The sequence below is a fragment of the Oncorhynchus tshawytscha genome, linkage group LG06, assembly GCF_018296145.1.
Source record: "Oncorhynchus tshawytscha isolate Ot180627B linkage group LG06, Otsh_v2.0, whole genome shotgun sequence".
In the NCBI taxonomy this organism is placed as follows: Eukaryota; Metazoa; Chordata; class Actinopteri; order Salmoniformes; family Salmonidae; genus Oncorhynchus; species Oncorhynchus tshawytscha.
Window position 1 is genome coordinate 35,214,219 of NC_056434.1, and position 26,368 is coordinate 35,240,586.

The 26,368-nt window shown below is 42.7% G+C and overlaps 1 pseudogene; it reads right to left on the reverse strand.

The window, feature by feature from the left end:
* The window catches only part of LOC112253475, a 246,965-nt pseudogene that overhangs the window by 207,485 nt on the left and 13,112 nt on the right, over window positions 1–26,368 (reverse strand).

Genomic DNA, 26,368 nt, shown 5'->3' on the forward strand with positions numbered 1-26,368 from the left:
TTCTGGAACCACTTTCATTAAACTCTTTTGTTTAGGAACGTTCTAAGCTAAACTGCTAAGTGCTTTCCATTGTCACAAGGGTTTAGCCTGGAAATAACATTTTAAAAGTGTTATTTTTTTCTCAATCTCTTGCTCGCTCTCACTTTGGCTTAAACAATCTTACTTTATTTCCTTACCTGATTTAGTGCCATCAGCTCAATACCTGATTGTGCTATATAGAGGTTTTTATTAAAAGTATTCTCCTCATGTGTTCTTAAATCTCCTCTCTCCTGGTCGTGAACCACAGAGGAGCTCATGGAACAATGTACAGTAATATATGCGTCACATGACCCAGGCGAAGGTCAGGGGTCAGGCAGCCCCAGACTGTCAGAGGACCAGAGTATGAGAGGGAACAAGCCATGCCTCGTCAACAATTTGTGTTATTGTTTTAATTCATGCACTCTCATTCAATTTACTTTGCCTGGGAACAGAGGGACAAGTGAATTAACAAATGACTCTGGCAGGGGGGTGAGGCTACGAGCGGTGAAAGGCGGACGGACACCTCGTCCCTCCATCTCACTATCCCTCCATCTCTCTCCTCAGTAGAGGTGTAATTACATTAAAAGAGACTATTATTTCCCAGTATGGTGCGTTGCGTTGCAGAGTTGGATAGGCCTGTCTATGGGTCTTGCATCTAAATGTAATCAGGCTCCGTGTTAATTGAGTTGGGCTGGGCCGCGCGCCATGAATTGACTAACAATACCCAGAGAGAGGGGGGGGGGGAGAGACAGACAGAGTGTGTAAAGGTATTCACGCATCTTGATCTGTAAGATCTGAAACAAAGTATTCATGAAATGTAATAAATTAAAATAAATTAAAATTATTTTTCAAATGTCCTCTTTGCTACTGTATAATGAAAGCCATGTAAGATTGGGTATCCTTTCCAACGTTTTAAAAGAAGATATTCGATTCTTGATTTCAGAATGACCAAGAGCAAAGCACAAATTAGAGCTAGTTGACCGTGGTAAAATGTGGACGGGAATTTCACATTGTAACCTACAGTGCCTTCAGAAAGAATTCACATGCCTCTACTTTTTCCACATGTTGTTGTTACAGCCTGAATTTAAAATGGATTCAATTGAATTTTTGTCGTCACTGGCCTACACACAATACCCCATAATGTCAAAGTGGAATTACATTTTTCTTTGTCTTTTTTACAAATTAATAAAAAATGTCATGCTGAAAATGTCTTTAGTCATTAAGTACTCAACCCCTTTGTTATGGCAACCCAAAATAAGTTCAGGAGTTAAAAAAAAGAGAAAAATACACTATATATACAAAACTATGTGGACACCCCCTTTAAATGAGTGGATTTGACTATTTTAGCAGTTGCTGACAGGTATATAGAACCGGAGCACACAGCCATGCAATCTCCATAGAAAACATTAGCAGTGGAATGGCCTTACTGAAGAGCTCAGTGACTTTCAACGTGGCACCGTCATAGGATGCTACCTTTCCAACAAGTCAGTTTGTCAAATTTCTGCCCTTCTAGAGGAGCAACAACAGCTCAGCTGCGAAGTGGTAGGCCACACAAGCTCACAGAACGGTGCTGAAGCATGTAGTGCGTAAAAAATTGTCTGTCCTCGGTTGCAATACACTACAAAGTTCCAAACTGCCTGTGGAAGCAAAATCAGCACAAGAACTGTTAGTCGGGAACTTCATGAAATGGGTTTCTAATGCCGAGCTGCTGCACACAAGCCTAAGGAAACACGTTCTCTGGATTGATGAATCCTGCTTCACCATCTGGCAGTCCGACGGACGAATGGATGCCAGAAGAATGCTACCTGCCCGAATGAATAGTGCCAACTATAAAGTTTGGTGGAGGAGGAATAATTGTCTGGGGCTGTTTTTAATGGTTTGGGCTAGGCCCCTTAGTTCCAGTGAAGGGAAATATTAACGCGACAGCATACAACGATTCTGTGCTTCCAACTTTATGTCACCAGTTTGGGCCCTTTCCTGTTTCAGCATGACAATGCCCCCGTGCATAAAGTGAGGTCCATACAGAAATGGTTTTTCGAGATTGGTGTGGAAGAACTTGACTGGCCTGCACAGAGCCCTGATCTCAACCCCAGTGAACACCTTTGGGATGAATTAGAAAGCCGACTGCTAGCCAGGCCTAATCACCCAACATCACTAATGTTCTTGTGGCTGAATGGAAGCAAGTCCCTGCAGCAACGTTCCAACATCTAGTGGAAAGCCATCTAGTGGAGGGTGTTATAGCAGCAAAAGGGGGACCAACTCCATATTAACGCCCATACTTTTGGAATGAGATGTTCGACGATCAGGTGTCCATACACTTTTGGTCACATAGTGTAAGTTTCATAGACTCACACAGTGAGTAATAATAGTTTTTTTTTTTTTAAATATGACTACTTCATCTCTGTACCCCACACATACAAGTATCTGTAAGGTCCCTCAGTTGAGCAGTGAATTTCAAACACAGATTCAACCACAAATACCTGGGAGGTTTTCCAATGCCTCGCAAAGGGCACCTATTGGTAGATGGGTACATTTAAAGAAGCAGACATTGAATGTCGCTTTGAGCCTGGTGAAGTTATTAATGACACTGGATGGTGTATCAATACACCCAGTCAGTACAGATCTCACCATAAGGCCAGTGGAGACCTTAAAACAGTTACAGGGTTTAATGGCTGTGATAGGAGAAAACAGAGGATGGTTTAACATTGTAGTTACTCCACAATACTAATCTAAATGACAAAGTGAAAATACAAAATATTCCAAAACATGTATCCTGTTTGCAACAAGGCACTAAAGTCATACTGCAACAAGGCACTAAAGTCATACTGCAACAAGGCACTAAAGTCGTACTGCAAAAAAACGTGGCAAAGCAATTACATTTTTGTCCTGAATACAAAGTGTTATGTTTGAGGCAAATACATTACTGAGTACCACTCTCCAGTATTTTGTATATATTTTGTATATATTTTAATCACACTTTGGAACACGACAATATATGTGGGAAAAGTCAAGGGGTGTGAATACTTTCTGAAAGCACTGTAGTTCTTAACCAGATAAAGAACTGATCTTCCCATCCACAATCTAACCAAAACAACACCCCCCCCCCCAAAAAAACCACTAACGCACACCTCGCGTCACTGTTGTAGTATACAGGACCACAATGGAAAACATTTCTGACTTGATTGTCATCGTCGATGATTCCTATTGTACATGTTCTTTGTTACGTAGAGGTTTTTTTCTAGCCATCTAATCTCTACTAAATTGGTCTCCTCTTAGCAGCGTCCTGTACTAGTGGAAACAACAGTCCTTTCCTCATTAACTTGTAGGTAGAGATGCTCCGTAGCATGAAATTACCCATGAGCCTCCCTCTCCAAATAACCCAGTTTGCAAACAAATGATCCGAGCAGACGCAGTAAAAGTCAGATGATTAAAATAATAGGAGGGATTTAAAACTGCCTCCACAGAACAATTCAGCAAAGGACTGCACAATTACTCCTTCTACTTCTCCCCTGTTCATTCCACCTCTCCTCCACTTTCCTCCCTCACTTCCCGGTGTCCATTTGTTTCGACGGATATAGAAAGGGTGTAAAGAATGGGGTGGCAGGTAGCCTAGGGGTTAAGAGCTTAGGGCCAGTACCCGAAAGGTCAAATCAAATCAAATCAAATCAAATCAAATTTTATTTGTCACATACACATGGTTAGCAGATGTTAATGCGAGTGTAGCGAAATGCTTGTGCTTCTAGTTCCGACAATGCAGTAATAACGAGCAAGTAATCTAACTAACAATTCCAAAAAAAAACTACTGTCTTATACACAGTGTAAGGGGATAAAGAATATGTACATAAGGATATATGAATGAGTGATGGTACAGAGCAGCATAGGCAAGATACAGTAGATGATATCGAGTACAGTATATACATATGAGATAAGTATGTAAACCAAGTGGCATAGTTAGAGTGGCTAGTGATACATGTATTACATAAGGATGCAGTCGATGATATAGAGTACAGTATCAACGTATGCATATGAGATGAACAATGTAAAGTAACATTATATAAGGTAGCATTGTTTAAAGTGGCTAGTGATATATTTACATAATTTCCCATCAATTCCCATGATTAAAGTGGCTGGAGTAGAGTCAGTGTCATTGACAGTGTGTTGGCAGTAGCCACTCAATGTTAGTGGTGGCTGTTTAACAGTCTGATGGCCTTGAGATAGAAGCTGTTTTCAGTCTCTCGGTCCCAGCTTTGATGCACCTGTACTGACCTCGCCTTCTGGATGACAGCGGGGTGAACAGGCAGTGGCTCGGGTGGTTGATGTCCTTGATGATCTTTATGGCCTTCCTGTAGCATCGGGTGGTGTAGGTGTCCTGGAGGGCAGGTAGTTTGCCCCCGGTGATGCGTTGTGCAGACCTCACTACCCTCTGGAGAGCCTTACGGTTGAGGGCGGTGCAGTTGCCATACCAGGCGGTGATACAGCCATTGGTTTGAATCCCTGTGTCGACTAGGTGAAAAATCTATTGATGTTTCCTTGAGCAAGGAACTCACTCTGGATAAGAGCATCTGCTAAAATGTTAAAAGTATTAGATTTACTTCTACTAGACATGCAGCGTCACCTTTTCGGTTGCGCTACTTTCTTTTGAAGCAACTCATATTGGCACTTAAATCTATTCCTATATAATACTCTGGTCAACACTTATTATACCACCATGAGACTCCCTACCCTTCTCTCTCAGCCCCTAAATCTGTGCTAAATTACAGAAGGATGGAGGGGCAAGAAGGAGGAAGAGTGTTGCCAGTGTTCTCAGGTCTACATTATCTCTGAGTTATCGTCACCATTTGCATGTCAAACAGCCTCTGTGGAGGGCTGGCCACTGTGGTACCACCCCCAGCACAATCAGGGAGATTTACCGAGCCTCACGGCCCACCTTGGGCATCTCCGGATGGGGCAGACAGCCCATTCCTAGCCCCTGGTCTCACTAGGGGCCCTCTGGGCCTCATCCAGGAGCTGGGGAATGGCAGCACTTAACAAGACTGAGGAAGACCAAAATAGAGAACCATCGAGCAGATGAAAAAAAACTGAGGGCAGAACAAAGCATCTGTCTGGTGATAAAGGATGATCCACAACAACAGTGTCTGCATATTGTTTCTGCTGGGTTGATGTCTTATTATACCATAATAGAAGAACAGGTATGAACTTCTGACCCTGTGAGAGGATGGTTCATTTCAGTGTCAATGGGGACATTTTCCCTCCGCTCCTCAGGAGCAAATGCAACGACTTCGCCCCGTAAAGCTGCTCCACACACCTTATGCAGCTGTGTAACAGAGAGCGTTATGTAGTATCATTTGCAGATAGTTAATTGCTCACCTGAGAGGTCTCTGTCCTGTTAATGCTGCCTCATGGCTGAACTCTGCCAGGGTAACACACACACACACTCTGCCAGGGTAACACACACACACACTCTGCCAGGGTAACACACACACACACTCTGCCAGGGTAACACACACACACACTCTGCCAGGGTAACACACACACACACTCTGCCAGGGTAACACACACACTCTGCCAGGGTAACACACACACACACTCTGCCGTATTGATATTGTGACGCCAGCATCTGTTCACCTCCTCGTTACTGCTTAGCCCACAGCACGGCCTCCTATCTGACTGACTGACTGTGTGTGTGTGTGTACACATCAGGGACAGACAGAAGTCACAGCACACAGGAGAGGCCAGAGAAGAGAGCCGACTAATAGAGATATCTACCATAACACCGACACACCAGGGGCCTAATCAACTGTACTGTACAGGCCACTTACATCTACCACCAGTTTCTCTATGTATTTTCCTCTCTGCCTCTCTCTCTCTCATAAAGTAGAGTGTTTACCAACAAACAAACAGAATTATTGAGTTTAAGAGGGATACAAACAAAGAGAGAGCAAGCGAGAGAGAGAAAGACCGAGAGAGAGAGTTGGGTTTCTGTTTTCAGGATCAGATATGAGTGTAGAAAGTGTGCTGTGGGTAACATTAATCAATGTGTTCACCCAGTGGGTAACCATATGGCCGAGCAGCACGCCAACACAGCAAACCTGCTGATCCCAGGTAACACAGCACTGTTACCTCTACTGGCTGCACTGGAGAAGGGAGGAGAGGAGGAATCAAACCCAGGTGATGAATGAGGTGGACTCCAGGGCCTGAAAAAGATCATGTGGTGAGAGAGGAGAAGGATGAGAAAGAGAAGGGACAGAGGAGGGAGAGAAGAGAGAGGGGTACCGGTCTTGTGTCTGACCCCTTTTTCGTTTTCTTGCTAAATTAGCTTTTTTTTCACTCTTAAAGCACATTTCCTTGGAGTTTAATCAATTATCAATACTGTTCCTATTCCCCCATATTCAAACCATCCCAATCATACAAATATCTTGTCTCGAGCCATACTAATATCTTGAATAACTTTTGGGAGTTTCCTCCCTATCGGTGCATTTTCATTGAGCATTTTGGGCTGGTGCTTTATGATCCTGATGGGATTCTGTTAATGAGGAAGTGCACATGTCTTCAGGTCCTGTCTGGCCAGGTCTGCACTTCCTCTCTGGGCTTTATGATTAGGCCACGTAATGAACGCCATTCATCTTAGTCTTACACTGCTCACGCACATGGACACACACACACACACACACCCTGAAGCTAAATTACTAATATCCACCCTTTGACAAACGTTTGGCAATGATAAAAGACAAATGACAAATGGGCCATAATAAAGGTACATTTATGTCTACATTTCTGATACATGGGACAATAAATCTACAGGACAATAACTATTCAATGACTGCACTTGAGGCAACATTGGGTCAGCCTCACACTTACAGCCTGCTGAACCAATGTAATGTCAAAGCCGCTCCTCTCCTCCCTCCCTTTCAGGGATCGTTGACATTAACCTGGAGCACTGGTACATTATGTTCTCAGGGTTCACTTTGTTGCTCTCCACACGTCACGCCACAAAGCTTTATGGCACAGATCCATCAGTCGCACACACACACACACACACAAACGATTTATGGGATTTATGGGAGATGGAGTTTGCAGCTGATGGTTAGACATCAGTCTTCCTGAGGACGACCTGTGGTCTGCCAGTCCGCCTCAGGATGTATAGATGAACTTCTTCATCGCCTCCACACCTCCTCCCATTTTCTCCCTCTGCTTCTCACCTCCTCCCCTCGCTCTTCTACTCCTTCTTTCCTCCACTCTCTCCTTCTCTCTTTTATCAATGTGGGGGCTTAATGAGTCATGATCTGAAACATAAAGTTCTTACCTGAAGGAGACTTGGTAACAAAAAGGTTACCCCTTCACTGTTCTGCTCCACTTTTAGACCCCCAGCCTTATCCCACTCTGTTCACACACCCTATCCCACATCTCTCACACACACACACACACACACACACACACACACACACACACACACACACAAACAAACACACACACCCGGCAGGGTGTAAGCCCCCTTTGTTCTGGCTTTGTGTTATCCCAGTGAGGGAGCGTTAGCTGGTCATCCCTCATCAGGCCAGATTTTATTTGGCCTAATTCATCATGACACTTTATTAATGGGCTGCAGGGACACACACACAGTGTTATTTCAGCAAATGCATCATGACTCAGTATGGACAGCAGTGCCCTTCAGAGGGGAGATGAGTCACCAATTAACTCACTGTTCACTGCCATGCATATACAGGCGTTGAGGATGACAGAGGGGGAAAATGTCCCCCAAAACAGGTCTACTTTAGATTGTTGCCTGGTGTTCCAGGATGAGAGTAGAGGGCAATGTTGGGGTCATAGGTCAACACCTATGTAGACATCTTTATGAGACATGGTTCCCCCGATGCCTCATTCATAAACAGAGTCTGAGTTAGAAGTTCATAGTTATAACACATAAGAGCTACACAGGGGAGATAGTGGAGTTTCATCCACTAACAAAACACACACACCTCCCCGCTGGCACACATAAAGCAATATTGCCCTGTGGTCCCCTGTAGACCTGGGCCCTAATAAAGGCTTACGGTCTGAAGGAAACAGCTCTGACACCTCTGAGCCTCCCTCTGCGCTCACACACACACACACACACACACCCACTGACACACACACACACACACACACACAGAGGGACTGACTGTGGTCACAGGTCATGGCGTGCTGGGTAGTTTGTGTAATCTCTGTAGTCTAGTAGTGGAACAGACCAGAGCAGAGCAGAGTTAACCTGTAATATCTTCCCTGCTCCCATGCTGCCGCTTGTAGGGTTTTACTACAGGGGAAATTACACCTGTTCTCTGGTCTGAGACCAACACACACACACGTTTGGATTACAAAGCCAGGATACCAAGGCACACATCTCTCAAATATAAACACAAACAATCACTAAAACAATCACACACACACAATCACAAAAACACACACACACACACACACAAGTAAAATACTGAATCCTGAACTGTGTGTGTGAGGTGTGTATGTGATCTGTGGTTGCATTTAGGCCCTGGCTGCCACAACATCACTGATCAACAGAACGTTTTATAGTGGTGCTTCACACTCCATTAAAACCCTGATTCTGCTCAAAAAATATGAGGCTCCCTGACGGCCATAACAGACTAACAGCCTGCACAGCTCTCATCTCCTCACAGGGTGACTGCAGGGTCACTGGAATACAGACGCTACTATGGTGCTACAGTACTTTGTTATCATGGTTATGCAACACCACCGCAACCCCCAGCTATGGATCATACACATTCTGAAACAGATTTAGTGGCTTAGTGTTAAAGGTGCACAAACACACACACACACACACACACACACACACACACACACACACACACACACACGTGTGCTCACATTCACACATGACCGATGACAGATCTGCTATCTTAGTTTGATCACTCGGTAGTCACAAGAAATGCAAACTTGTAGTGTAAGTTTTAAAAGGAATTACAAACTTTAGAAGCCTATTTTAAAATGTCAGACTTGATTTGCCTTCACAAAAAAATTTATCGACCCCTATAAAAAAAATTATTCATTAGCATCCACAAAAGAATCAGCATTTCCTGTTGCAGCAGGATTATGTTCCTTCTCTGAGAAACTGGTCGAATTAAGATCCGTACAAGCAGATACAGAGCTACTGTGTTAGAATAGTACCCGAATGTCCTGTTACAAGCAGATACAGAGCTACTGTGTTAGAATAGTACCCGAATGTCCTGTTACAAGCAGATACAGAGCTACTGTGTTAGAATAGTACCCGAATGTCCTGTTACAAGCAGATACAGAGCTACTGTGTTAGAATAATACCCAAATGTCCTGTTACAAGCAGATACAGAGCTACTGTGTTAGAATAATACCCAAATGTCCTGTTACAAGCAGATACAGAGCTACTGTGTTAGAATAATACCTGAATGTCCTGTCACAAGCAGATACAGAGCTACTGTGTTAGAATAATACCCAAATGTCCTGTTACAAGCAGATACAGAGCTACTGTGTTAGAATAATACCTGAATGTCCTGTTACAAGCAGATACAGAGCTACTGTGTTAGAATAATACCCGAATGTCCTGTCACAAGCAGATACAGAGCTACTGTGTTAGAATAATACCCAAATGTCCTGTTACAAGCAGATACAGAGCTACTGTGTTAGAATAATACCCAAATGTCCTGTTACAAGCAGTAAATCATGCTATGCACTGTACCATCATACATCACTTCTAGAAGAAATCTGCTGCTCTGAAACTCCTTTCACCTGGGCGTCAGGGTCCGTGTAGCCTAGCGGTTAGAGCATTGGGCCAGTAACCAAAAGGTCGCTGGTTTGAATCTCCGAGCCGACAAGGTGAAAACTAATCTGTCGATGTTCCCTTGAGCAAGGCACTTAACCCTACAGAGGTAAGATCTTCATTTAAAATCACTCTTTTCTCGCTGACAAATGTCCTGCACAGCAGGAAATTCAAACTTGTAGTGTATTCCAGTTTTAAAAAGGCTTCTTAAGTTTATCATTTCCACTCTGAAATGTCAGATTTCAGTCATTTCAGACTATGACCCACGTAATAATTCACCTTTCCTGTTGCTGCAAGACTATTTCCTGCTGTAAAATCCTACATCTGTAATTGCTCCTGTAAGTCTCTGGATAAGAGCGTCTGCTAAATGACTCAAATGTCAAATGTGTTCTCTTCTAGTCAAACATCAGCTCAACGATCACATCAATACAAGACAGAGAGAATATGTGTCCTGAAATCCCTGTGCATCAAAGTATCATAATAACGCATAGATTTGTCACATGACACCAAGCACACCTCAACCCTGGTGTTGTCTATGTTAATCCCACCCTCGCCTTCCCCATGTTTTGATTTCTAGAGGTGTAAAAAAATATATATTAAAAAAAACGGGTATTTTAATGTACTGTCGGCTGGCTAGGCCTCCCTAATGGATGTGGATTCGTGTGTACAGATGGTGAGTGTGCCTGTGTCTGTGTGTTGGTGATTTTGTGACCCTGGAGGTTGAAATACACACCCACACATCAGTTCGCCCTGCCTTTATGTACATACCTCAAATACCTCATACCTCTGCACATTGACCTGCTACTACCTGTAGATATCTGCATTCTTCTGCCTTTTATTTGATTCCTGGTGTTACCATTATTGTGTTATTTGCATTGTTATTTTTAAACTCTGCCCCCTTAGGGAAGTGCTCGTAAGCAAGCATTTCACGGTAAAGTCCATGCCAGTTGTATTCGGCGCATGTGACAAATAACATTTGATTTGACACACACAGCCTATTTACCTCTATATAAAAACACAGGGTAGAGGACAGAGGAGGGGATGGTGTCTGGAAGGACTCAGTGCTGGTAATAGGAGATGAGGAGAGACAACGTCAGACTGGATGGAGCTCACAGAGACAGTCAGTCACTATCCTAACATCAAACATCTCATTAGGTCTAATTACTGCTTGGAACACATGTAGACACATCATAGTGTTAGTCCTTGGTAGACCTTCAATGGTCTGTCCTGGGTCCTTAGATGAAGATAACGGACCTTGAAGATGTCTAAATAATATTGTTGTGGTGCCGTTAGATTTGAAATATGGCGCGGGTGTGTGACTGTCTCCATATTCCACAACACTACAATGGCACCTTGTTACCTACGTTGACTACAACAAAAGGCAGACGGTCTGCCAGCCATAGGCAGGCTAAGCCCAGCTCCTCCTGGATTAAAGCAGGCTGTAGTTTTCTACAGACAGGCTGGATCTTTACTGCTCTGCTCTAGTCAGCACTAATAAAGACTGGCCCGACAGTTAAAAGCCTACTGATAAAAGCCTACTGTAGATGTGAGGAACCTTTCACCTAAGACGTCTTTAGGAGCACTCTCCCAGGGTGAGAAAGGAGGAAGACAGAGAGAACGAGCAAGGGAGAGCGACAGAGCACAGATGGAGAGAGAGTTTGAAGTCCTAATAGGGTTCAGACAACAAGGGCCAGGTGGTGTAATATCCATAACGTCTGAGCCATGCCCCACAGTGACAGCGTCAGTCATCTAAATCAACCAGACTCTCCTCATCTGACCCCTGGCTAGTGACCCATCACTCTAAAACACACACCTTCACGACAGGCCTAAAAAATACTGCATATCCAGCAAGATATTCTTTGATTTATTCAAAACGATTCCTCTACGGCTCTTTCCATAGAACATTTTCCTATAGCTCAGTGTGGTCAGTGCAATTAAAACCCCGGCCCTCTCCTCTTCAGAAGACAGAGGGTCTTCTTACTAGACAGACGTAAGACGGCTAACTGTGCATGCGCATGATAACTATGCAGTCCAGTCTGCTCCTGTGTGGAGAGAGTGAGTGAAGAATGCCAGCGAGGCACTTTAAGGTTCATTTAGGCTCTCCTCTTCTCCCTGGCCACTCTATTAGCAGTCTGGAGAGAGGGATGTATGTCCCAAGCCGAGAGAAATGCATAATCAAGCATTTAAACAAACACCACAGTCTCTCGCTATGTCACACACACACACTCACACAGACACACATATAGAACACACGCAAATACAGACACGTACTTAGCCACACACACAGTTATGTTTGTCCACACACACGATCATCCAAATGTCTTCTGTAAAACCCTCCATAATAGCTAGCCTGGTTATTATACAGTATTCCTCCATATGATGCCCCTGTGTTATATCCTGCTGAAATCCCCTACAGAGTACGGAGGTAAGGCCAGTGTAGGTGAGTGAATGTGTGTGTCTGCTCTGAGGAGAGATCAGGGAAAGAAAGAGGGCTGAGAGGACAAGGAGAGTTCTCTCATCTCATTTACATCACGCCACCCCAAGCCTCTCCTCTCCCTCTCTCCATCCCTGTCTCCACTAAACTAATGCATGGATGGGTGGGTGTTTATGGCTGAGCAGGAAGGGTAAACAGGAAGTAAATAAATTAAGCAAGAGATGTGAAAGTGTCCCTGGAGAACAGGAGACAAGCTACTAATATGTGAGGAAACAGACCAATTTGCAGCGTGTGTCGCTGTGGGAATAGGACAGAAGCCCATGAATGATTCTGCTCATGTAGCTGAGACGAGAGGAGAGGTGAGAGGAGGAGGAGGAGGGAGGACCGTGTGCTTTAACGTAAGGGGTGTTTATGGGGGTTTGAGGATCTGAAAGGGGGTTCTGGGCCTGCTTATGTAGGCCCATGTATACGCATCTAAAGCTACAGTAGACACAGTTATCCCTGTGTATGAATTATGAATGGACAACAAAATATATTTTCAAAGTGCTAAGAGGGCTGTTTAGAATAAAGTATAGTTTTTCTTCAATAATTTGATGATTCTAAAATGAGTAAAAAGACCACCTACAAGCAAAATCATAACCTCAAGTGTGTAAAACAAGATGAACAAAGAGAGAGCGAGAATGAGAGCACAGGGGCCTGCTCACTGACCTGGGAAATGAGGTCCGATTTCCTCGCTAGTTCTGGGAAGCAAAAGAGAGAAAAGAAAGCGAAACGGAGGGGGTAGCGGGGGAACATAGGGGGAAGTCTTGAGCACTAACTAAAAAGAAAAGACAAAAAAAATGGAGAGGGGCACAAGGAGAACAGAGGGGAGAGGGGAGAGGTGACAGTCTTTGTAGTGCTAACTAAAAGAGAGGCATCCTGAGGCCCTGCGGGGTGGTGTGTGTGTGTGTGTGTGTGAGTGTGTGTGTCAAGGTCAGCATTTCATATGTGTCACTTCCTGTTGGCCAGTGCGGCAGGAGCGTTGCTTGGCACTAGGGCCGCCAGCGGGGAAGACTGGCACAGGAGGTTACCACACTGGGACACACACACACACACATTTGTCTGCAAACTAGTTTGGGTCTAGTTGAGAGTAAAGTACATGATAGTATTTGTGGCATACACCGGCCTATAGCACGTGCATACTGTACATATGCATTAATGACCACAGACATACAGGTATAACCTCACATGACCACATACAAGATCTCTCACACACATACACACAGAAACAAACACACACTTTCTGGTAGAATATACCGGTGATATACTGTTTAAATGCCGTCAGTATGATTTTCAATATTATTACGTTTGTTTTTTTATAGCAGCCCTTGTGTGCACATTCGGTAACAGCGTAAACCCCGATATGGTACAGAAACGTTATGAAGATCTGGATACCACCAAACACTACTGTTACCGCACTGTCTCCTCTCTCTCCTCGTCTCCGTAACTCTCAATCTGCCTTTGTCTGTGGATGACTGACTTATGTTTGCATGCCTGCCTGGCTGAAGGGAAGCCTCTCACTGCACCTGCTCTGTAAAATGGACTACTTTTGCTCGGACAACACTAACAGCCTCAGTGACTAACTATTCTGTCTGTGTGCTTATTTTGTTGCCTGTCTCCCCGGCCCTGGCCGTTGTTAATGCGGTTGTTTGACATTGCAGGCAGAGGGCTTTCTTCTCCCAGCAGCCCCGGTGGACAGTAGGCTTTACCCTAATTGGTTCCTGAGCACAACCCTCCACAGCCGCCAACAGCCATGTTAATGCCCCGACGCACACATGTACACACACATACACCCGTCTGTAAAATACACTCTGTAAACAACAAGAACAGGACAATCAGTGGCTAGCTGACTAATTAACATCCTCACAAAACATCTCATTAGCATTTCCTACAGAGGGGAAGGAGAAAGTGTGTAAGTGACATTCTGCACAGCGGCCATGGGCCTTCGTAGGCCCAGCAATCAGAGGGCGGTATCTCAGGGGAGTCCAATACGCCTCTCCATGGGGGGAAGATAAGCAGAATTTTAGAGGCAATCAGGAAAAAGAAATCAGTGGGCATACGCAGTTTAACCAGCAGCTTAACCTGCTTTACTGTGAGTAGAATATCAGATTCTGTTTCAGAGGCACAGTGGTATGGAGCTGTATAGTTCACAGGAGATGGGTGGACAGTGCATCAACCAGTCAAGGTACAGACAAATGTCCCAGCTGCATTCCAGAGTACTGAAGTGCAAAGATGGATACCATTTTGATTGTTAGGATATCGTGGCCTTCATCACTGTACGTCCCAAACTTTACAAAGAGAAGGAAAATTCCACAAATCCGGTCTTCCAAGAATCAGTGGTGTGGGTATGTCTGTAGGAATAGCAGAGAGGAGTGTGATTCCCTGAACAGGATATGACCCCTGACCTGTGTTCCAGCCCGTCTGTCCTGACCCCTGGTATTATCCTTCTGTCACCTGACTGTTATACCAACTGTCAGGACCCCATGACCCAGCACTCATCACACAGCTACTACTAACACTACACTGGTCTTATGATAAAGTAGCCCATTATGAGCGAACAGAGAGAGAAAGAGAGAGTAGGGGGAGAAAAAGAGCAAGAGAGACAGAGAGAGAGACAGAGAGAGACAGAGAGAGAGCCTCCTACTGTAATCTGTGTGGCAGTCCAGGCAGGTAGTGGGGAGGGGGGTCAGGGGTCAGGTGCTATCGGGACAGCAGCTCAGCTCCTGCCAGCCCTGACTGAACTCAGGAAGTAGATTACCTTTTCATGACCTTTTGTCTAGAAGACCCCAAAATATATCCTCTTATCACAACGACCTTAGCGCGGGTGCATGGGAAGAGGAGGAGAGACATCCATCATAGGACAGATTAATCCTCCTCTCCATTCTTCTGCTCCATCTATTAATAATGTCGCCGGAGGGGAGAATTTGCTCCCAAGATTTATTCTGATATCGTGACTTTTATTCATTAACCTGCAATACGGGCCTTCCTTTTAGCAAGGAATATATATTTTACTGCAAATTCTCAGCACATTGACTGAGCTTGTTTAGACTGCAAATTCAAGTACTCGTTGACCTATTCTAAAAAATACTTTGTGAATGAGAGTTGACGAACATATTAAATAAACATAAATGTGATGGTATACACTCCTCTCCATATGGATTTGATGTATTTGGACAATCTTTTTTGTTTTTTTTGCTATATTCTCTAGAGTTTTAGATTTGAGATAGAATGTTTCATATTAGGCAACAGTACAGAAAGGCATCTTTAATCTGATGGTATTTTCATAAATATTTGTTTTAACATTTAGAAATAAAAGCACTATATGCATCTAGTCCCCCCATTTGAAAGAAGTCAGAAGTATTTGGACAAATTCACTTATAGTGTATTAAAGTGGTCAAATGTTAAGCATTTGGTCCCCTGGTTTGATGCCCTACAAGTGAATTAGTCCAAATCTGTTTTAGGAAAAGAGATCTGGGATGAGTTGAAATGGCAGGTCTGTTAACATGGTCTAAGCACACCAAGACAATCGTGAAGAGGCCACGACAAAACCTATTCCCCCTCAGGAGACTGAAAAGATTTGGCATGGGTCCTCAGATCCTCAAAAGGTTTTACAGCTGCACCATCGAGAGCATTCTGAAGGGTTGCATCACTGCCTGGTATGGCAACGTCTCTTCTTCTGACCGCAAGGCACTACAGAGGGTAGTGCGTACGACCCAGTACATCACCGGGGCCAAGCTTCCTGCCATCCAGGACCTCTATACCAGGCAGTGTCAGAGGAAGGCCCTAAAATTTGTCAAAGACTCCAGCCACCCTGGTCATAGACTGCTCTCTCTGCTACCGCACGGCAAGTGGTACCGGAGCGCCAAGTCTAGGTCCATGAGGCTTCTAAACAGCTCCTACCTCCATATCTATGTATAGCCACTTTAATAACGCTAACTACATGTTCATAATTACCGACACCGGTGCCCCCCGCACATTGACACATTGACTCTATACTGGTACCCCTTGTAAAGAGTCCCGTTATAGTTATTTACTGCTGCTCTTTAATTTTTTGTTAATGACATTTTCTTAAAACTGCATTGTTGGTTAAGGGCTTGTAAGTAAGCATTTCACTGTAAGGTTTACTACACCTGTTGTATTCGGTGCATGTGACAAATACAATTTGATTGACATCCTGCTATCAGTCTTTCGCGCTCTCTACTCAGTGCTCCCTCTCTCTTCTCAGTTTCTCTCACTATGCTCCCTCTCCCTCTTGTTCTGTCTCTCACTTTCTGCAATGAGCTCTCTCGCTCTTTCCCCACAAGCTCTTTCCCCACTCTCTCTTTCCGCACTCTCTCTTTCCCCCCTCCCCCCTCCCTCCCCCAGGTAATCAACCCAGTACTAATGGCTTATTCTTTCTGCTCCAGCAGACACATCCCACTTGTTTATTTTCCTCCACTCGTAAATCTGGGGGTACGTCACAGGCGCTAAAATATTACCGCTATAATCTCAGGTAATTATCTCTCTCTCTAACAGCCATTCCATTGCAGAGTTTTCTGTAACTCTGATGTGTGATTCAAGGGTTTCCAGTTTTTGTACTGTATGTGTAGGTTAATAAAGCTCCATCAGTGTGTACTGTATGTGTAGGTCAATAAAGCTCCATCAGTGTGTACTGTTTGTGTAGGTTAATAAATATCCATCAGTGTGTACTGTATGTCTAGGTTAATAAAGCTCCATCAGTGTGTATGTGTAGGTTAATAAAGCTCCATCAGTGTGTATGTGTAGGTTAATAAAGCTCCATCAGTGTGTATGTGTAGGTTAATAAAGCTCCATCAGTGTGTACTGTATGTGTAGGTTAATAAAGCTCCATCAGTGTGTATGTGTAGGTTAATAAAGCTCCATCAGTGTGTATGTGTAGGTTAATAAAGCTCCATCAGTGTGTATGTGTAGGTTAATAAAGCTCCATCAGTGTGTACTGTATGTGTAGGTTAATAAAGTTCCAGCAGTGTGTATGTGTAGGTTAATACAGCTCCATCAGTGTGTATGTGTAGGTTAATAAAGCTCCATCAGTGTGTATGTGTAGGTTAATAAAGCTCCATCAGTGTGTATGTGTAGGTTAATAGAGCTCCATCAGTGTGTATGTGTAGGTTAATAAAGCTCCATCAGTGTGTACTGTATGTGTAGGTTAATAAAGTTCCATCAGTGTGTATGTGTAGGTTAATAAAGCTCCATCAGTGTGTATGTGTAGGTTAATAAAGCTCCATCAGTGTGTATGTGTAGGTTAATAAAGCTCCATCAGTGTGTACTGTTTGTGTAGGTTAATAAAGCTCCATCAGTGTGTAGTGTATGTGTAGGTTAATACAGCTCCATCAGTGTGTACTGTTTGTGTAGGTTAATAAAGCTCCATCAGTGTGTAGTGTATGTGTAGGTTAATAAAGCTCCATCAGTGTGTAGTGTATGTGTAGGTTAATAAAGCTCCATCAGTGTGTAGTGTATGTGTAGGTTAATACAGCTCCAGCAGTGTGGACTGTATATGTAGATTAATAAAGCTCCATCAGTGTGTAGTGTATGTGTAGGTTAATAAAGCTCCATCAGTGTGTAGTGTATGTGTAGGTTAATACAGCTCCAGCAGTGTGTACTGTATGTGTAGATTAATAAAGCTCCATCAGTGTGTAGTGTATATGTAGATTAATAAAGCTCCATCAGTGTGTACTGTATATGTAGATTAATAATGCTCCATCAGTGTGTAGTGTATATGTAGATTAATAAAGCTCCATCAGTGTGTACTGTTTGTGTAGGTTAATAAAGCTCCAGCAGTGTGTACTGTTTGTGTACGTCAATGAAGCTCCATTAGTGTGTACTGGGTACTGTATGTGTAGATTAATAAAGCTCCATCAGTGTGTACTGTATGTGTAGGTTAATAAAGCTCCATCAGTGTGTACTGTATGTGTAGGTTAATAAAGTTCCAGCAGTGTGTACTGTATGTGTAGGTTAATAAAGCTCCAGCAGTGTGTATGTGTAGATTAAAAAGCTCCATCAGTGTGTACTGTATGTGTAGGTTAATAAAGCTCCAGCAGTGTGTACTGTATGTGTAGGTTAATAAAGCTCCGACAGTGTGTATGTGTAGGTTAATAAAGCTCCAGTAGTGTGTATATGTACGTTAATAAAGCTCCATCAGTGTCTACTGTATGTGTAGGTTAATAAAGCTCCATCAGTGTGTATGTGTAGGTTAATAAAGCTCCATCAGTGTGTATGTGTAGGTTAATAAAGCTCCAACGGTGTGTACTGTATGTGTAGGTTAATAAAGCTCCATCAGTGTGTACTGTATGTGTAGATTAATAAAGCTCCATCAGCGTGTATGTGTAGGTTAATAAAGCTCCAGCAGTGTGTATGTGTAGGTTAATAAAGCTCCATCAATGTGTACTGTATGTGTAGGTTAATAAAGCTCCATCAGTGTGTATGTGTAGGTTAATAAAGCTGCAGCAGTGTGTATGTCTACGTTAATAAAGCTCCATCAGTGTGTACTGTATGTCTAGGTTAATAAAGCTCCATCAGTGTGTACTGTATGTGTAGGTTAATAAAGCTCCATCAGTGTGTATGTGTAGGTTAATAAAGCTCTAGCAGTGTGTATGTCTAGGTTAATAAAGCTCCATCAGTGTGTACTGTATGTCTAGGTTAATAAAGGTCCATCAGTGTGTACTGTATGTGTAGGTTAATAAAGCTCCATCAGTGTGTACTGTATGTGTAGATTAATAAAGCTCCATCAGTGTGTATGTGTAGGTTAATAAAGCTCCAGCAGTGTGTATATATAGGTTAATAAAGCTCCATCAGTGTGTATGTGTAGGTTAATAAAGCTCCAGCAGTGTGTATGTGTAGGTTAATAAAGCTCCATCAGTGTGTAGTGTATGTGTAGGTTAATAAAGCTCCATCAGTGTGTACTGTATGTGTAGGTTAATAAAGCTCCATCAGTGTGTAGTGTATGTGTAGGTTAATAAAGCTCAATCAGTGTGTATGTGTAGGTTAATAAAGCTCTAGCAGTGTGTATGTCTAGGTTAATAAAGCTCCATCAGTGTGTACTGTATGTCTAGGTTAATAAAGGTCCATCAGTGTGTATGTGTAGGTTAATAAAGCTCCATCAGTGTGTACTGTATGTGTAGGTTAATAAAGCTCCATCAGTGTGTATGTGTAGGTTAATAAAGCTCTAGCAGTGTGTATGTCTAGGTTAATAAAGCTCCATCAGTGTGTACTGTATGTCTAGGTTAATAAAGGTCCATCAGTGTGTACTGTATGTGTAGGTTAATAAAGCTCCATCAGTGTGTACTGTATGTGTAGATTAATAAAGCTCCATCAGTGTGTATGTGTAGGTTAATAAAGCTCCATCAGTGTGTATATATAGGTTAATAAAGCTCCATCAGTGTGTATGTGTAGGTTAATAAAGCTCCAGCAGTGTGTATGTGTAGGTTAATAAAGCTCCATCAGTGTGTATGTGTAGGTTAATAAAGCTCCATCAGTGTGTAGTGTATGTGTAGGTTAATAAAGCTCCATCAGTGTGTAGTGTATGTGTAGGTTAATAAAGCTCCATCAGTGTGTACTGTATGTGTAGGTTAATAAAGCTTCATCAGTGTGTAGTGTATGTGTAGGTTAATAAAGCTCCATCAGTGTGTAGTGTATGTGTAGGTTAATAAAGCTCCATCAGTGTGTACTGTATGTGTAGGTTAATAAAGCTCCATCAGTGTGCATGTGTAGGTTAATAAAGCTTCATCAGTGTGTAGTGTATGTGTAGGTTAATAAAGCTCCATCAGTGTGTATGTGTAGGTTAATAAAGCTCCATCAGTGTGTATGTGTAGGTTAATAAAGCTCCATCAGTGTGTAAGTATAGGTTAGTAAAGCTTCATCAGTGTGTAGTGTATGTGTAGGTTAATAAAGCTCCATCAGTGTGTAGTGTATGTGTAGGTTAATAAAGCTCCATCAGTGTGTACTGTATGTGTAGGTTAATAAAGCTCCATCAGTGTGTAGTGTATGTGTAGGTTAATAAAGCTCCATCAATGTATACTGTATGTATAGGTTAATAAAGCTCCAGCAACTGTATGAGCCTCACATTCTAGCTAGCCTTGGAGTCGTTTCTACAGGCCAGTGTAGGTTAATAAAGCTCCATCAGTGTGTATGTGTAGGTTAATAAAGCTCCATCAGTGTGTATGTGTAGGTTAATAAAGCTCCATCAGTGTGTACTGTATGTGTAGGTTAATAAAGCTCCATCAGTGTGTATGTGTAGGTTAATAAAGCTCCATCAGTGTGTAGTGTATATGTAGGTTAATAAAGCTCCATCAGTGTGTAGTGTATGTGTAGGTTAATAAAGCTCCATCAGTGTGTATGTGTAGGTTAATAAAGCTCCATCAGTGTGTATGTGTAGGTTAATAAAGCTCCATCAGTGTGTATGTGTAGGTTAATAAAGCTCCATCAGTGTGTAGTGTATGTGTAGGTTAATAAAGCTCCATCAGTGTGTAGTGTATGTGTAGGTTAATAAAGCTCCATCAGTGTGTACTGTATGCGTAGGTTAATAAAGCTTCATCAGTGTGTAGTGTATGTGTAGGTTAATAAAGCTCCATCAGTGTGTAGTGTATGTGTAGGTTAATAAAGCTCCATCAGTGTGTACTGTATGTGTAGGTTAATAAAGCTCCATCAGTGTGTACTGTATGTGTAGATGAATAAAGCTCCATCTGTGTGTATTGTATGTGTAGGTTAATAAAGCTCCATCAGTGTGTACTGTATGTGTAGATTAATAAAGCTCCATCAGTGTGTAGTGTATGTGTAGGTTAATAAAGCTCCATCAGTGTGTACTGTATGTGTAGGTTAATAAAGCTTCATCAGTGTGTAGTGTATGTGTAGGTTAATAAAGCTCCATCAGTGTGTAGTGTATGTGTAGGTTAATAAAGCTCCATCAGTGTGTACTGTATGTGTAGGTTAATAAAGCTCCATCAGTGTGTAGTGTATGTGTAGGTTAATAAAGCTCCATCAGTGTGTAGTGTATGTGTAGGTTAATACAGCTCCATCAGTGTGTATTGTATGTGTAGGTTAATAAAGCTCCATCAGTGTGTATGTGTAGGTTAATAAAGCTCCATCAGTGTGTAGTGTATGTGTAGGTTAATACAGCTCCATCAATGTGTACTGTATGTGTAGGTTAATAAAGCTCCATCAATGTGTACTGTATGTGTAGGTTAATAAAGCTGCAGGAGTGTGTATGCCTAAGTTAATAAAGCTCCATCAGTGTGTACTGTATGTGTAGGTTAATAAAGCTCCATCAGTGTGTACTGTATGTGTAGGTTCATAAAGCTCCATCAGTGTGTATGTGTAGGTTAATAAAGCTCCAGCAGTGTGTATGTGTAGGTTAATAAAGCTCCATCAGTGTGTATATATAGGTTAATAAAGCTCCATCAGTGTGTATGTGTAGGTTAATAAAGCTCCAGCAGTGTGTACTCTATGTGTAGGTTAATAAAGCTCCATCAGTGTGTGCTGTATGTGTAGGTTAATAAAGCTCCATCAGTGTGTGCTGTATGTGTAGGTTAATAAAGCTCCATCAGTGTGTACTCTATGTGTAGGTTCATAAAGCTCCATCAGTGTGTATGTGTAGGTTAATAAAGCTCCATCAGTGTGTATGTGTAGGTCAATAAAACTCCAGCAGAGTGTATGTGTAGGTTAATAAAGCTCCATCAGTGTGTGCTGTATGTGTAGGTTAATAAAGCTCCATCAGTGTGTACTGTATGTGTAGGTTAATAAAGCTCCATCAGTGTGTATGTGTAGGTCAATAAAACTCCAGCAGAGTGTATGTGTAGGTTAATAAGCTCCAGCAGTGTGTATGTGTAGGTTAATAAAGCTCCATCAGTGTGTACTGTATGTGTAGGTTAATAAAGCTCCATCAGTGTGTACTGTATGTGTAGGTTAATAAAGCTCCATCAGTGTGTACTGTATGTGTAGATGAATAAAGCTCCATCCGTGTGTACTGTATGTGTAGGTTAATAAAGCTCCATCAGTGTGTACTGTATGTGTAGATTAATAAAGCTCCATCAGTGTGTACTGTATGTGTAGGTTAATAAAGCTCCAGCAGTGTGGATGTGTAGGTTAATAAAGCTCCATCAGTGTGTACTGTATGTGTAGGTTAATAAAGCTCCATCAGTGTGTACTGTATGTGTAGGTTAATAAAGCTCCAGCAGTGTGTACTGTATGTGTAGATTAATAAAGCTCCATCAGTGTGTACTGTATGTGTAGGTTAATAAAGCTCCAGCAGTGTGTACTGTATGTGTAGATTAATAAAGCTCCAATAGTGTGTACTGTATGTCTAGGTTAATAAAGCTCCATCAGTGTGTACTGTATGTGTAGGTTAATAAAGCTCCATCAGTGTGTACTGTATGTGTAGATTTATAAAGCTCCAACAGTGTGTACTGTATGTCTAGGTTAATAAAGCTCCATCAATGTGTACTGTATGTGTAGGTTAATAAAGCTCCATCAGTGTGTATGTGTAGGTTAATAAAGCTCCATCAGTGTGTACTGTATGTGCAGTTTAATAAAGCTACAGCAGTGTGTACTGTATGTGTAGGTTAATAAAGCTACAGCAGTGTGTACTGTATGTGTAGGTTAATAAAGCTCCATCAGTGTGTACTGTATGTGTAGGTTAATAAAGCTCCATCAGTGTGTATGTGTAGGTTAATAAAGCTCCATCAGTGTGTATGTGTAGGTTAATAAAGCTCCATCAGTGTGTATGTGTAGGTTAATAAAGCTCCATCAGTGTGTACTGTATGTGTAGGTTAATAAAGCTCCATCAGTGTGTATGTGTAGGTTAATAAAGCTCCATCAGTGTGTAGTGTATGTGTAGGTTAATAAAGCTCCATCAGTGTGTAGTGTATGTGTAGGTTAATAAAGCTCCATCAGTGTGTATGTGTAGGTTAATAAAGCTCCATCAGTGTGTATGTGTAGGTTAATAAAGCTCCATCAGTGTGTAGTGTATGTGTAGGTTAATAAAGCTCCATCAGTGTGTAGTGTATGTGTAGGTTAATAAAGCTCCATCAGTGTGTACTGTATGTATAGGTTAATAAAGCTCCAGCAACTGTATGAGGCTCACATTCTAGCTAGCCTTGGAGTCGTTTCTACAGGCCAGGATCACATGGACCCCATGGAGGGCAAACGACTTGGCTGTCTCAAAACCTACACACAGAGAGGAGAAGAGGGAGGGAGGGAGGGAGGGAGGGAGGGAGGGAGGGAGGGAGGGAGGGAGGGAGGGAGGGAGGGAGGGAGGGAGGGAGGGAGGGAGGGAGGGAGGGAGGGAGGGAGGGAGGGAGGGAGGGAGGGAGAAAGGGAGAGTAGGGAGGGAGGGAGACAGAGTAATGCTTTAAAGATGAGTTATTTTGGGAGATAATGTGGAGATACTCAGGGCAGTTGACTGTGAAGGGGTAAAAGATGGGTTAGAATCCATATCTATGTTGCATATAATTTATATCACTGAGGAGGGAGCCAAAGGGTCTACTGGGGAAAGTTAATCATGTCTCTGTGAAGTGATGACACTGATTGAATTAATGTGGTTCAGGGCTTCACCCGCTAGTCCCCAATACAGATATAGGAAACCAACCACAAGACATCTCAGAAGGTATCACTACCCACTGACTGTACTGAGAGAAACATGGAGATTCATATTGGTTGGAGTGGTAATACAGTATCAATTGTACTAGTCATAAAAACAATGATGTTGATGATATGGTTAGCAACTGAAGTTGTAGAGAAGACAACTAGAAAATCACAACCATTCAAACGACTTGAGAAGAACGTTCATATCAAACCTTGGTGTGATATTCTAGCACTTCAAAGACTGGCTGATAAGAACATTTATGACATCAAAAGTTGTTCTGATAGGAACTGGATTTATCCAACTCATGTAGTCACGATAAAACTAACAAAAAAAACAAGATAGGGACGGAAGTTATTTTCCAAGTTGCCAGTCTAAATGGGTCATTTCAACCCAGAGGTAGAATTCATTTACAAGATGAACTTTTCCTTAAATCATATATTTATTTCTTGTTAAGAAGTTGATATTAACAGCGAACTCATTTACACATCTTTAATAAACAGAAACAGACACACACACACGCATCGTGGTGAGTGACAGACCGATAGGGCAGGTTTGTGCACACTAAGTGGTTGTGGCGGAGAGGAGCTGAGAGGAGGCACGGCAGACAGCCAGTATCACAGCCAGCGTGGATTAAAACCAACCGGTAATTAGATTAGGTCTTAATCTGATTTTCATTAAGTGGAGAACTAGGAGGCCTAATTGTGAGTGGAGTGTTAAATAGTAATATCTATTAAAACTGTAAATTGGAGTGGGATTGGAGGGGCTCTCTGACAACTGAAGCATGGAATTAAATCATATGACACCTTACTAGGAGTAAGAGAGAGAGAGCGCTGCCCGTGCTAATGGTCCCCTCACAATAATAACTACATGAAAGAAGTGGAAGAGTTGCACTCTGACGTTTGGATAAAAATAGTAGATAAACACTTTTGAAAAAGTGGTTCAACAGGCATACTTACATACCAAGTGTACTCTATCTATCCCCCCCTGCAGTTGAAATACAATGTGAGAATTATTGCATAAAATGTCAACGTTTCTCAAACAGTATCTGATTTACGTTAAACAAAGAACCGGAAAGCAACAAACCCAAGGTTGGACTTAAACTTACAAATTATAAACAGAAATCAGAACAGGAGGGCAGGCAGGCATGCATGCTACAGCTTAAACAACGATTATTCCATCCTGTCTAAATTGAACAAGAACACTGGCAGCTGGGTAAACAACGCCACCTCACACTCACTTGTTGTGTGTACCAAGCATGAAAGTGAAATTAATCGACACCAGTGTTTTCCATAATGGAGTACAAATTAGAATTTGGCAGCAACAACAACAACATGGGCGAGGGAGCTGTGTTTTCCTCATGACAAATAACAAGGACTTGACATTAATTGTGAAATAACGAGAATGACGTTGGTTTACAGAGGCTTCCCACCCTCACGCCTGTGTTTCCCTTGGTGCCGAGATTAGTTCCTGGTCAGGTGAACAACAGGGGAGGTTATTTAGCGTGGCACCCAGACTGTAGAACATGACAGGAGGTCAGGCTGAGGTGTGTTCTACTCAGGGATAAAAAGAGGCCATGTAATACTCCTCAGCAAGCGTTTAGAGGGAAACACAAAGCACATTTTTCGGGCTGGTTACCCAGACCCAGATGAAGCCTACTCCATGATTAAAAAGCATTCTCAATGGAGAAGTTTCCTTAAAAGTGCTCATAATCCAGACTACCAGCGAATGAGGACCAGAGATTCACAGCCTCCATCATTACAACAGTGTATTACTACTGTACTGTATAACCAGTGTGAAATCTCTATCAACCAGTGGGTGGATGCTCTGCATGGTACATTAGGATCCTGGCCATCCTGATATCCCCAATAATGAGTGTGATTTAACGCTCTGTTTGTCCGTATTCCCTCCGTACACAGGTGTATTGGCTCAGCCTAATGAGATCATTACCAGTAAACCTGTTTATTTGGCAAATGGAAAAACAACTCTACATCTGCGTCCGAAGGAGCATTTAAGTAAAATGAGTTGTGTTGATTTGGGCAAAGAGAGCTAAAATCAAATCAGATTCTCTCCCTCCCTCCCTCTCAAAAAGATTGGCGCCTCCTCCACACCTGCTCTTATGAGCGCTCTAATTCTCCTCCATTCCAACTGCAGCCCTTCCATTAGTTCCAGGGAGGTGGTGTCACCCCAAAAGTGGGATGTATGGTTTGTAATTACAGCCCAGGGGTGAGTTGTTCCAACTGAGAGGCCTGGAGTGCTTCTATTACCCCTGGCCTGGCCCCTCTTAATCCCCACCTTGCCCCACACACTCCCCTCATGCTCCACATTGCATGGCCTTTCACACACACCTCCATGACCCCTCCCCACTCCCCCTGTGACCACCTACAACTCCCAACGCAATCTCTCATCAAGGCCTCCCATCACACTGGTCACCTCAACCTTTACTTTACCTTTACACACACAGACAGACTTCATCATGGCCTCCAATAAC